Source organism: Rhineura floridana, chromosome 1 (genome assembly GCF_030035675.1).
Source record: "Rhineura floridana isolate rRhiFlo1 chromosome 1, rRhiFlo1.hap2, whole genome shotgun sequence".
Taxonomy (NCBI): domain Eukaryota; kingdom Metazoa; phylum Chordata; class Lepidosauria; order Squamata; family Rhineuridae; genus Rhineura; species Rhineura floridana.
Genome location: NC_084480.1, coordinates 146,456,358 through 146,470,934, shown reverse-complemented (window position 1 = coordinate 146,470,934; position 14,577 = coordinate 146,456,358). Strand labels below are relative to the sequence as shown.

The 14,577-nt window shown below is 42.5% G+C and overlaps 1 long non-coding RNA gene across 1 annotated transcript; it reads left to right on the top strand.

Annotated features, from left to right (window-relative positions):
• Positions 1-8,504: 8,504 nt before the first annotated feature.
• LOC133383252 (uncharacterized) lies at positions 8,505-13,507 on the top strand. The gene is made up of 3 exons (XR_009762230.1): positions 8,505-8,585; positions 11,700-11,869; positions 12,755-13,507. It is a non-coding gene; the product is annotated as an uncharacterized LOC133383252 (long non-coding RNA).
• Positions 13,508-14,577: the final 1,070 nt, after the last annotated feature.

Here is a 14,577-nt window from a genome sequence, read left to right as displayed (position 1 = left end):
ACACTGGAAAGCCGTCAGAGAGTCTTGTTTTGTAGTGAGGCATAGTGCAAAATGCTCCATGCATGTTTGTCCCTCTATCAGTAAAAGGGCTACAGCAGAGATGGCCAACATGGTGTTTTCCAGATGTTGTTGTACTCTAACTCCCATGAGCCCCAGCAATCAGGGATTGTGTGAGCTGTAGTACAACGGCAGCTGTAGTAGGGCATCACAGATTGGCTACCTTAGAGCTAAAGAATGTAGTGGCAAATTCAGAAGTACACGGTCCTTTCATGTTAGTCAGAGCTTGGAAAAGTTACTTTTTTGAACTACAACTCCCATCAGCCCCAGCCAGCATGGCCACTGGATTGGGCTGATGGGAGTTGTAGTTCAAAAAAAGTAACTTTTCCAAGCTCTGGTCACAGCCCCCCTCACAGCCACGCCCCCTGCTAAGATTATAGAATATTCTAGCCAGGCTTGAATACTGCTTTCTGCTTCTCTATCACAGTCACCATTTGACTGTCCTTTCTCGCTGTCAGAGATATTGCTTGAATTACTGAATTCAGTCTCTGTCTGTCTTCTGCTACTACCCAACTGCTTGATGATGTAGATGGGATGCTATCATCAGGATTCACCATCTCTTCTTGTGCAGTTACAGGATTCTCACTCTCCACAACATGGCTTTTTGAAGTAAAAACTAATTGGAGCTCCTTTCACCTTGGCTGGCTCCAGTCAGCAGGAAACAACAAGGAAACAAGTTAGAAGATTCTTCTCAGTGGCCAACATGCTCCCCTTTCATGCTGATTGGCTTGTAGGATGCTGGAGACATAGGGACCCTGCTGGAACCTGTTTCCCAAAAAAGTAAGGGGTCTGAGACCCCCTGAGATCCTGAATGACTACACCCTTGGTTCCTTTTTTAAAAAAAATGAAGGATGGACATCCAGGGAAGCGTCTGGGGTATTGATGGTGGGATCAGACACCCCATTCCACTCTGGGAAAGACGATGGGGGATATGCATGCAAAACAGTGCAAGGACCTGTCCATATGTTCACATCTGAGTCTACTCCATGTTTGTGTTTGTCAGAATCTGTGTGTTTGTGCAAGTGGGAGAAAAAAACGTTTACTTGACTGGAAGAAGCAAAGAAATTAATCTCCTCCTTTCCTCTACCCCACACTTTGCTCCTAGTCTAATTTCTTGCAAGTTCCCACTTGTTTTCTTTCATTTGATTTGCCCTCTCCCCTTATTCAATCCAGTTATATATTTTTTCTGCTAAAGCACTAACCTTGGCAACATGAATTCCAGTTCCACTTGTTTGTGTGAGCCTGTAGATACAATAAAAAAAAATGTTTGGGTTCACATCTAACAAGCTGGAGACATCACAACTTGTTGGCTTGGACAGAGCCCAAACACTGCAAAATGGAAATGGACTGCCTTCAAGTCAGTTCCGATTTATGGTGACCCTATGAATAGGGTTTTCACGGTAAGCAGTATTCCACACCTTAAGCACTACACCACACTGGATCTGTTGTACAAACACTGCAATAAAGAGCTAAAAGTGTTACAGAGATTGGGTGAGGTGCAGTGAAGTGCAGAGGAAGGGTGACCCATGCAGCTGGTTTTATCATCAAGATGAAATGTCCAATGTAGCCTTCTCCAACCTGGTGCCCTCCAGATGTGTTGGACAAAAACTCCCATCAGCCCCAGGCTGTGCTAGCTAGGAAGGACTGATGGGAATTGTAGTCCAAAACATCTGGAGGGCACCAGAATTCGGAAGGCTGGTCTAATACTTGCAAAGTTACCCAAACTTCTCCCCACACTGTCCCTATCAATTACTTTGTTCTGTTTGTTTCAACAGTTTACTTGGGTAGGATGCCTTCCTAGATACATCATTGTTCTGGATGGTTTTGCTAGAGATACTGGGCAGACTATGAATCACTGGGTGTCTCATTAATGGCTCTTCTTTGGATTGGTGGTGCAGAATACCTTTATTCCTATAGTATTTCTCTTACGGGATGGAATGCAGTTTTCAAAGTGGAATTTTCAAACTTAACAGGTTCTTATCCTGTGTGAATTCCTCCCCCTAACCCTTGCCAGCAAAAGATCAAATGAAGTTCCAAATACCTTTGTTGTTAGAGTGGGGCTGGTTCTTGATTTTTATGGGATGGATGGATCCCTACACAAGAAGTCACCCCTTTTCCTTCTCACTATGACATATGATGGCTTGAAGGAGGGAACTAGGAAATGAGAGACAGAGGGTATAAAACCATTTGCCAACCACAGAGCCTCCAACATTTCAGATGAAAAAATTTATTTATTATTATTTTATTTAAAATATTTCTATCCCGCCCTTCTACCTTACAATAGGGCACTCAGGGCGGCTACAATAAGATTGCACACATATATAATAAAATACACAATAAAATACATAATAAAACATAAAACATTACAGTAAAAAATACTATTAAAATACATAAAATGCATTATGCATACACATGCAAACATTTATATATGTGCATACACATATAAGAAAGTGAGAATAAAATAGCCTAGGGATAGACTTGTGTATTTTTCTGACACCATGGATCACTGCTTGAGCATACACACACAACACACACACACATATTATATATTGCTGTTATATTTTGCATGTATTGTTATACATTGGTGGAGGTTTTTCTTTACCTGTTCCTGCATTTGTTGACTCTGTGCTCCACTGGCTTCTGAGACAATTGTATTAGTAAATTGATCATAACGGCTTCCTCTTTCAAAACTTAAAATATTTAATAGACTGTTCAGTCTCACAGTGGATCTGGTTGTACTTATTATAGAACAAGGGCTATTCAAGCACATGCAGCAACATTGTCTGTCTGGATGGGCAATTATTACTGGATAGGACAGAGGCAGGGGCAGGAAGAGAAGAGCTGGAAAGGAAACTAGGGTTCTTTAGCACTCATGCGTATGTACTGCTCACATCTTTTTTAGGTGATTCCCAAAATCTTGCCCAATGCCAAACAGGGACGGTTCTATACTAGGGACAACCTTGCGGTACCAGGAAATAAAGACCTTCCTCTACACCCACCCCTTTGATTACCTCTTTTAATGGGGCGGGATTTGTTTTACGTGCCCTTTATTTGTATTGATTGTGTTTGTTTTAATCTGGGTTTTTTTTAATATGTTTTTTATTTGAAATATATAAAGAAAGATTGAATATTAAATATTCACATAATACAGAAACCATATACGCAAAGAATAGTACATTACATATAAAAGTACTACTCAGTCTATCACTATCCACATACAATACAAATTACTTAACATTGGTTATTAGGCAGTTTTAGATAATAATTAATTAACAAGAGGACAGATCCCAGATCTCCAGAGAAACTATTGCAGCCATAAGCTGTTAAAGGCAATTGGAACCTGTATTGGTGCTGATGTTTTGTTTGTATGTGTAATAAAACATGACCATTCCGTAGCAAAACTATCTTTTTTCTTTTGTCCTCTTGCTACTCTCAAACGTTGAGTAAGTTTCTCTGAGAGCGCTATTTCCCATACTATGCTATACCACTTCCCAATGTTTGCCTCTTTCCAGCATTTAGCTATCAACATGCGTGCTGCTATTAAGAGATACTCAATTTGCTTTTTATGTGATATGGTTTGGTTTTGGCCATCAAATTTATTAAGTAATGCCAATTCCGGTGTTTTTATTACTTTCATTCCCATTATAATGGATATTTCTTCAAAAACCTCCATCCAGAATCTTTGAATACGTTCACAGTCCCACCACATGTGAACATAGGATCCACGGACTCCACATCCTCTCCAGCACAATGGTGAGTAAGACATGTCTATCCTTGCTATTCTGGATGGTGTTAAGTTCCACTTTTGTAAGATTTTGAGTGATATTTCTGTGTATTTAGCTGATATGCCTTTAAAGGAAATTTCCCCCACATTTTTGTCCAGTATTCTTGATGAATTTTGATAGCCCAGTCAGATTTGGTTTTAATTGTCACAGGTGTTTTTAGGTTTTACGGATTATGTCCGTTTTAATTGGTTATGTAAGTCATTTTAGGTCACTTGGTAAGAAAAGCGACTCGATGATGATGATGATGGCTTGGAAAATAAAAGGAACTGGAACACGGGCAATCATCTCTCACTTCCTACCTCACAAGCATGACTTCTCTTGGCTGAGAGAAGGATTAAAGTAGCTTTTCCCCACTTGGTGCCTTCCAAATGTTTTGGACTACAACTCGCATCAGCCCCAGCCAGGGTTAGTGTGGGTTAGACTTCTCTTCACCCCATGGCATTCTTGTTTGAAAAGGTACAGCCTGATAGCCTCTTCCGTGGGCCTCAGATGAGGATGGGAGAGCTGAGAATGTGTGGTTCTAGCGTAGGCAAAGTGTTGCAGATTTGGCTAATGACTGCATAGTGTCATTCCTCTGCCAACTTGAGTTGTACAGGCTGTGCTTTTACAACCAGCAATGACAGTGGAATTAGGAAATTATCAGAAAGGAGTGTGAGTTGCACAGTAATTGTCAAACCAGTTCTTGAAATATCTCTTTCCCCGCTGAGGATTAACTATGCCTCATCATGGCTCCCCTTCAAAGTGCTCCTTTGTAAAGGTAAGGTAACACACATCTATACAGCTTGCTTGTTGCACTGTAAGTCACTGTGCAGTTTGTACCAGAATGTTTTTAGCATTTTATTTTGATTGATGAGTAAGGTCACAAGAGTTGCAAAGTAGTATGACTGAAAAGTCAAAGCCCACGTTATATCTGGGGACAGGCGCATTGAAGCACCTTAAGAACATAAACCATGTTTTTCTCAAGCACTTTCTGCCAAACTGTGTTCTGGGGATGCGCTAGTGTGCCATGTGAGAAGATGAACTGTATCTTTAAATGTTGGATGATTGTGCCACTGAAGATCGGGGGTGCCATGTGCAGCACTGATGCTGTGCCATCACCCCATCTGTACACTGCAGTGACATCAGCCAGAGGGAAGGCGTATAGAGGCATTGGGAATCCTTGATGCAGCCCACACTACTGCTGACCAGTGTGTGTGTGGGATCTCAGAAGTATCAATCTTGCCCCAGAAAGCACTGGGTAATAACTCCCACAGTTTCAAAGAGTTGGCCTGTCCGTTGTTTTTGAGAGCTGATCAAGGACATACATGTTACCTGTCTCCTTTTTTAGTGTTGGGGTAGGTGTGCCTCCCATTTTAATCTGGGGAAAACTGCTCCAAATAGAAGTTTGGGAAATACTATTTTACACTGATTACGAGCGCGGAGAGGGATTGCTGTTTCTAATTGATGTTTTCCATTTAAGTCCAAGAAGCCTTTAACTGTACATAAAAAAACAGTTTAAACATTATCCTTTACCTCAGAGGTGGGGTCCATGGGAAACATCTAGGTCAGTTGTGGGTCTCTGGGCCTCTCTAAACAGCCCTCAGGTTTTTCCCAGGCTGCACGCTGTCTCCCCATCCTCCTGAAGCTGTGATGTGTCCTTGAACTAAGATAATGCTTTGTACTTGCCTAGGTGGAGAGGTGTGTGTGTGTGTGTGTGTGTGTGTGTGTGTTTGGAAAGAAATATCTGGCTTTTGTGCAGCTGGAATATAGCCTACTGTAACATGGTAAGACAGGCTTACTTGTTACTTCATCATTTATACCTCTGGTCTTACCCAATTTTGCATTTTGCTCTGCCCAACAGTGGCATGCAGGCCACAGAAGGTTATGTTGGGAGTAAAGCATCAATGCATGTTAAAAGTGATCTGAAGCACTGGAGAGTGATAGACAGAAAGACAATCTATTATTCCCCTGCTGATTCCTCCTCTAAAGTGTTTGATGTTTTTGCAGGCTTTACTCCTCCCCTTCCTCCTTTCCCTTCCTGTCTTTGTGTTCAGTTAGTTAGTAATGGCTCCTTGAGTACAAGCTGCATGGCTGTTTCAGCATGTATGACTTTACCTCTATGTAGTAATCAAACTTAAATTTCTTTATTCTTTCAACTACCAGTCTTAACAGGCCACTTATTTCTGCACTCCACTAGTATTCCCATAAAGGAATGTGACCTTTGGGCTCAAATAGAGTCCCACCCCTGCTTTACCTTATCCTGCTTGTCTCAGAGAGCGTCTCATGCTGTATGTGTAAGTCCCTCCCTACTCTTTATGATCTAGTGGGGATAGCTCAATGGGTGCAACTCTGAGCTGTTTGGAGAAATTATACAAATGTAGGGCAAGATCTATCTGTAGTGGCACTCAGCTAATCACCTGTAACCACTAGCGACTGCATTAAAAGCCACATCCAATCCGTTCAATGAGGCTCCAATGAGCATTGCAGCTGAAACGGGAATGCATGTGCAATGTTCTTCACTACATTGCTCTGTGGGAACCCAGGCCACCAAAAAAAGAGGAAATGCTTAATCAAAAAAGAAGACAAAAGAAGATACTGATTCACATAACATTTGCATATGTTATTTTATATGCAGATTTATAAATAATTACAGTAATTTAAATAGAAATACAATATAATCTTAGAGTCAGTGTGGTGTAGTGGTTAAGGTGTTGGACTACAACCTGGGAGACCAGGATTCGAATCCCCACACAGCCATGAAGCTCACTGGGTGACCTTGGGCCAGTCACTACCTCTCAGCCTCAGAGGAAGGCAATGGTAAACCCCCTTTGAATACCGCTTACCATGAAAACCCTATTCATAGGGTCGCCATAAGTCAGGATCGACTTGAAGGCAGTCCATTTTACCATAATGAGGAAGACTATGACTAGGAGATCTGTGTGCCTGCTCAATCTGCTGTTTATCCTGTGTTCAACTCTGGTTGTTGACATCTTCCCGATCTGAGGCGTCTACTGCCTGGTCTAGACCTAGCACAACAGAGGTGAAAAATCCCTGGCATGCTGGCCAGATTCGGCCTTCCAGGGGAATTAATTTGTCCTACAAGACTATTTTTTTTGCCAGCCTCACCTGCCCTATACTTGACATGATATGATGGCAGGTGTGGGGCAGGAAAAGCCACAGCTGTAAAGGAACAATCAGGAGCCTTAGAGTACACTCCTGATTGTTCTTCTGCAGTTGGGCTTGCATTCAGCACCTTTTAAATTTGGCACCAAATGTAATCCCCTCTGGATTGGCTCTACTTAGGAGCTCCTGATTGAGGCTGATCCCTGTCAAAAGGAGGCAAAATGAGTGCTCCCTCTACCATGGGCCAGTTTTGACAATCCTCTGATAAATAGTATCATCAAGAAATATGATCAGTTGAAATGGGAATCTCAAATTTCTGCCTCTGGCATTTCTCCATATAGTCATGCTGCTTCTGAAGATCTTGGGCTCGGGGCCCTATTCACAAATTCAAAATTCTCTGCAGTGATGTGTATGTTGGGCAAAGCTACTTATAAGCAGCTTACCAAGGGTGTTATGCCCTATCCTTCTACAGGTTCTTAACAAACAAATAAACCCCTGTACACTCAGCTTGAGACATCTATTGTTCATCCTGTTCTAGATGGGGTTACACTCCCCTTGAAAGAACAGGTTCGTAGTTTGGGGGTCCTTTTTGACCCTTCCTTGTCGCTTGAGGCTCAAGTGGCCTCGGTGGCTCGGAATGCATTTTACCATCTTCGTTTAGTAGCCCAACTACGCCCCTATCTGGACAGCGACGATCTCGCTTCAGTTGTTCACGCCCTGGTAACTTCTAGACTGGATTACTGTAATGCACTCTACGTAGGGCTGCCCTTGAAGACAGTTCGGAAACTTCAGCTGGTGCAAAACGCGGCAGCCAGGCTATTGACGAGGACCAATCGGTCTGCGCATATAACACCTGTCCTGGCCCGTTTGCACTGGCTACCTATTTGTTTCCGAGCCAGATTCAAGGTGCTGGTTTTGACCTATAAAGCCTTATACGGTGTGGGACCACAGTACCTTGTGGAACACCTCTCCCGCTATGAACCTACCCGTTCACTTCGTTCAGTATCTAAGGCCCTCCTCCGGGTACCATCTCACCAGGATGCCCGGAGGATTGTTACCAGATCTAGGGCCTTTTCTGTAGTGGCCCCCGAATTGTGGAACAGCTTACCTGAAGAGATACGCCTGGCGCCTACGGTGCTTTCTTTTAGGCGCCAGGTTAAGACCTGGCTGTACTCCCAGGCTTTTTAATGTTTTTAATGTTAATGTTTACGTCTACACTTTATTTTAATATTGTTGTTGATATATGTGATTGATTTTATTATAATATTGTATTTTTAATCTGTTTTGTACACCGCCCAGAGAGCTACTAGCTATGGGCGGTCTAAAAATGAAACAAATAAATAAATAAATAATTTTTCTAAATCTTCCAATGTTACTAAACATCCAGGGTAGTTTCAATAACAAATTGGAGTTTATGTTTCTTCTTAAGACTGAGCTCTAGAGCTATGGTAACTATTCCATGACCTTATTTTCCAAAGGGCTCATTGCAGAGGCCCACCTGGATGCAATTTTCCCCCTTAATTATCTTATCTGACTGGCAACCTCTGCCACAGGTTCCTTGGCTATCTTCATCGACTGAGGCCAAAGTACTCTGGCTACTGTGCACACTGGAACACATTTAAAGATTTCTTTCTTGTGATGGTAAGGGTCATAGCTGCACAGCACAACCCCAACTTTCCTTTTTTTAAAAAAAATTGAACTATTTGTTTTTTAGACTCAGAGAGTGCTTTCTACTTTTCATCTATACTGTATCAGATAAAAAGCAAATCTCATCATTGTGTTTTGTTAGTGCCTAAATGTTAGATATAAAATGCATAAAAAGGTGAAAAGATGTACATTATTAAGTACAATTACTTTTCCCCATCTAAACTATAAACTAATATAGAAAGAGAAAGAAGAAAAATGCTAAACCATTATTTCTTGATACCTAAATAATGAAATGCAAAAATAAATGGGAAGATAAAAAGTAAAGAGATTATTAAAAGTACAACATACCTCCAAACCTTACTTAGTTCTTATCAAATTTGCAGAGCTTGGAAAAGTTACTTTTTTGAACTACAACTCCCATCAATCCAATCCAGTGGCCATGCTGACTGGGGCTGATGGGAGTTGTAGTTCAAGAAAGTAACTTTTCCAAGCTCTGCAAATTTGGAGGGATTAAGTCATTAAGATGTCTCTTAAAGAAGGAAAAGTGAGAGAGAGAGAGAGAGAAAGAGGGGGGGAGAAATAGAAATAGAACGGCATTTCAAATTTCTTCATCACTTAAGTAACTGATCAATCTCTTATTTCTTTCCTTTTTAAAGCCCTCTCATTGTTCTTAAAAGCTGTTCTGCTTACTTTAAATGCACTAGGTTAGGGGGGCATCCAGTTAGCCTGCCACCTCCACGTGGTGACATCACCATACCCCTCCTGTGCATCTCTTTTGATATCTCTGCCATGTTCACCATTGTTGATGATAACAGGCATCCTGGCATTGCCAAGGAATGGCGGGGAAGTGAAAAAAGAAGCCTCCACTCTCTACACTCTGCCTGTGCTTTGAGAGTCAGGCTCCGGGCCCGGCATGTCTGTAATTAGTTAAGGAAAAACAAGGTATGTCACTGCTAGCTACATATCAAGCGCACGTCTAATTTGACCCACCTATAGGAATAAGTCCCATTGAACTCAGTGGAGCTTCCTATGGAGCAGACATGTATAGAGTTGCACCGTGAGTAAGTGTTCAGTTGCACTGTGGCCTAGTTAGAGAGTTGCACAACAGCGTCTTGGCCCGCTTTGCAGCTGTGAAAGGCAAATCACTCCACCCCCCTCCTCCCACCCCAACTGCTCCCTTCCTTCTCATTTCTTCTCTCAGGAATGATCAGATGTCGGAGCATGATTGAATTACCGGTTCACAGTCACTACTCAGGCGACTGATTCAGTTGCATTCCTCCCCCCCCCTGCCATGGCTACAGCCTCCAGTAGTGTTTCCTCTCTTTTTTTGTTTTTTGTTTTGTTGTTCATATAAGGCAGTTTCATCAGACACCAAAGGCTTCAGCCCACTGATCAAAGTAGGAGCCGGAACATTCCTTGCATGTTCAGCAGAGGTGTAGTTAGGGGATAGCCCAAGAGATCCAAGCTCCTGGTCTTTTGCACTGGGCCCCGGAGTGCCTGCCCCTTCCCTCCAGTTTTCAAACCTTTTGTTGTTTAACTTTGCAGTGCTCCCAGCTGCCCTGTAAGCAAAGTGCAGTGCTGGTAAGAACCCACCCACTCACCACCTTCATTTGCAGTGCGCCTGGTTCACATATAGTGGACTGAGCCCAGAAAATCATGTTGGCACCCTCTAGCTTAGAGAAAACCCTGAGAACAAAGGGCAGAGTTTGTTCTTTCCATTTGTGGCAGGGAGTTGCTGCACTCAGGAGCTCCTGAGTAGAACCAATCCTGCCAAATATTAAGAGGCACTGAATGCAAGCCTTGCTTGTAGAGAAACAATCAGGAGCACACTATAATGCTCCTTTGCAGTTTCATAGTACCTATCCCACATCTCATGCCATATGATGTCAGATGTGGGGCAAGTGGCAGGGCTTGGGAGTTATTTGGCCCAGAAGGCCATCTGTCTTGGAGTTTTCAGATAGGTATGGATATAGATTGCAGCAAAGTGGAGAAATAACTGGTCTGTTAAGACTGGTAGCTGAAAGAATGAAGAAACTTAACATTTATTACTATAAACAGCCATGAGGCCTGCACTCAGGGAGCCATTACTAACTAACTGAGAAGAAAGACAGGAAGGGAAGGGAAAAGAGCAGAAGGGGAGGAGCAAAGCCTGCAAAAACAACAAACACTTTAGAGGAAGAATCAGCAGAAAGAATAATAGATTGCCTTTCTATCTATCACCCCCAACTGATTAAAGTCTCTTGTGACATATGTTGGTGCTTTACTCCCAACAATTAGGGCCCCTAGTGGGCCTAATTAGGCCCAATTAGGCCTGCAGCTGGAGGTTCCCCACCCATGATCTCTAAACAGAGGACCCTGCCTTTTCTGGAGCAGGGTCCTAGAGAGAAGCTAATTGTGCATACAATATATACACCTCTAAGTTCCATTCAGACCTCCATATGAGCATGTGGGGGCTGGGATAGAGGCCTTTTGGTGCAATCTCTCTTCTCCACTATACACATTCTGCCATGCCTTGACTCTGGATGGCCGCTGTGAGAAGCAGAACAGTAGATTACACACATAGCAGAACAGTTATTATCCTATTTGTTATCTTACCCCACTGTTACATGTTGAGATTGGAAACTCCTTTTGACAGAGACCTCCCTTTGTTGCTTATGTTTCTCTGTAAAACATTGTGTGCATTGATCGCACCGTATAATTAATAGGGACACGTTCTAGAGATAGTACGCAGTCCAAAAGGTCTGGCAGGATTAACTGAACCACAGGGGAGGTTTCTCTCTTGTTAAAGAGGTCTGCCAATTATATTATTGTTCTAAACAGCCAGCACAATTCCTGGAGACGTGCTGCGAACAGTGTGATATTTGCTTAATAGCTGGATCAGGTGCGGCCTTGTAATCTGTCCCATGATTCGATCATGCTGCTCTCAGGATCATAGGTCCATTCGCCTTCATGATCGGAATGCCAAAGTAATGTACTGTTAATAATCGTCTGATGCAATGAAGGCAAATTTAACTATTAAAACTGGTGGCTACAGAAAGAGGAGAAACATTGACACGAGATTTCTTTATTTCCAACTTTGTTATGCTCATGTTGTTTTGCCTTTCCCAGGCTATTCCTTCCCAGTGGCCCTTCTCTGGCAAAGAGGAAAGCTTCTTACACACAGACAGAAGTTACCAGCAGGGAGGTGCCATCGCTCAGAGCACAAGCTTTGTACGCCGGACAGTTCCAGTTTCAGTGCCTGGCATCTCCAAGAGGAAGGACCTCAAGTGGCTGACCTGGTAATAGGGACGGGGAGAAATTTGATTCTGTTCTCATTGAGAAGTGAACCTACCTAACTGGCACTTTCCGGAACAATATGCAAACAAAGCAGAGCCATCCACTGAAATCTGCCTACCTGCGAATTTTACAGTGTAGTTCTCCGGCCAAGTAATGTGTACAAAAATGCATTTGCTAGGGTAAAGTGTGCACCAGGATGCATATATTTGTGTGTATCTTTGGCAAAAAAAGACAATTAAAATGTGCATGTTAGGAGAAATTCACACTCAAATGCTGGTCAATTTTCATCAGGGCTTTAAAAAAACGATTCACAAACTGATACAGAAAAGTGGAGAACCGAATTTAAGATTGGAAGAGAAATTAGATTTGCCCATCCCAACCTGAGAATGACAGTAGCCTCCACAGATGTCCGAGAGTTGCTACCAGTTTGAGCAGTAGGCAGTACTAGAGTAGATGGCCCAGTAATCTGACTCTGTATAAGGCAGTTTCATCTGTGTGTGTGGAGGTGGGTGGGAGGGGAAATCTCTTGCAGATATTACTGCCCTTGTTCTTGCAGTCCTGTTCAGACTTTCACCTCCTTTAATCCCATCCATATATAGCTTTATTCCCCCTCATCTTTAGCAGTCTTAAATTTATGTTCAATACAGGAGAATTTATTATTATATTTATAAATCCCAAACCAGGGAGAAATGTGGGCTGCGCCCTGCTGAAATGACAGGGGAAATATTCTGTTGGTACTCCCACACCACCGCTAAACCCTTTGCTGGTATGCTGTACCCGCTCGCTTGTACCACAGCTCACACATGACAAAGCAGAAGGCATTGTCATTTTCTTTTCAGTGCTTGGTTTCTGTTAAGGTTGACAAAGGCTGATCTATTCCCATACAGGCCTGCCTAGATCTAAGACTAGCTTTGGGGGCCTTGATCAACCCCAGACAGCCTACTCAACGGCAAAGGATGGTGGGAGCTGTCATCCAACAACATCTGGGGACCCAAGGTTGAAGAACAGCACTCTTTTGGTACAGATCCATCAGGCCCTCTCTTCCCCACCCCTCTTATTAATACTTTTATTTGTTTTTAAATGCAAACAGATAAATGAAGAAACAGGAGCACAGTGGAGGGCAAAAGTGGCGAGATGAGAGAGAGGGCATCGGGTTCTCTTTGACTGGAAACATATATTTTTCAAGAGGCTTTTCTTGTTAGATTTTACCGCTGCCTTGGAATTGAACTATATTCTAGATTGCTGATTTTAGTTTGCAACTGTCCTTTTCATTGTGTCTTTTGCTATTGATGTATGTTTTGCACTTACTGTATTTTTATGCTGCGGAGTCCCTCTGAGTGCTCTATGAGATGAAGAATGAGATAAAAAATAATAAATTGGTTGCTTAGCTGAAGAACAGGTTTGGCTAGGTACACCTCCAGAATTGGTGTTAAAACAGGTACAAAAAAATGAGTGGTTTTGCATAGAGAACGGCAAAGCAAGAACTGCAGTCTTCAACAGAAATAGCCCAGCAGATTTGTTACATGCCCTGCCTCTACATGGTTGAGAAATATGCCTGCTGCATTTTTAGTATTGGTATAACCTTGTTTATTTTAACAGCCCCAAAATTAATCAGTCAGAAATATAGTTTCCTCATCAAATAAAGGTCATATGAATATATGAGGCTCTCACACTGAGTCAGACTGATGATCTATCTAGCCCAATATTATCTACTCTGAGTCTGAGCTAGGATAGCCAGGTGAAAAAGAAGACAGGGCTCCTGCACCTTTAATAGCAGTGTAGAAGAGGGAGTTTCAGCAGGTGCTGTTTGTCATGCAGGGCATACCTGCTGAAATTCCTTCTTCTACACATCTATTAAAGGTGCAGGAGCCCTCTCCTTTTTTTCATCTGGCCACCGTTACTCTTGACTAGCATTCATCTCCATGGTTGCAGCAGGCAATGGTGTTTTGCAGCCCTTTTGCCCTCTGAGCTACCTTTTAATTAGATGTAAGACTATGCAGGTGCCCAGAAAAATGCAGGGAAATGGTCTAAACAGAGTATGGTTTTAGATATTTACTGCTAACAACAACAACAACAATAATGCAATAAAAAGTTGGCATCAACAAACAAGTACTTGAAGCAATGTCTAACGTAGTCTTTCCGGGTTGCCTGACCAGATCTAGCTTGTATAGAGAGTAAGAGCTTGAGTCCTGAGGAAAGCCAGTGTCAGAACTCCTCCAGATTCTGGTAGGCTAGAACTGCTGGAAAAACATGGACACCTAAACATTGTATTGGAGATGCCAAGGACTGAACCTGTAAAACACCATGCACATTGGATTAACAACAGGGATATGTTGTAGAGATAATAAAACCACGGGGGAGGGATTTCTATTTTGTTAATGGCACCTGGCATTGTACACTTCCAAAGCATGTCCTATGGCTATCCCTTTGTGCAGTTGAGGCAGTGCTTCTCTGCAGTCAGATGGAAGTAGAATTAATACTGTGGTCCTGCATGGCACTTGCATTATATAGCACTATAAAATCTGGCAGTGCATAACCCCATGGGCAAGATTTCAAGTACTATGTATATACAAAACTGCCAACCAGTCAGCAAAGGTCCCGTTTGTCACTACAACTGCATTGCATTGCATGGCACTTGCATTATATAGCACTATAAAATCTGGCAGTGCATAACCCCATGGGCAAGATTTCAAGTACTATGTATATACAA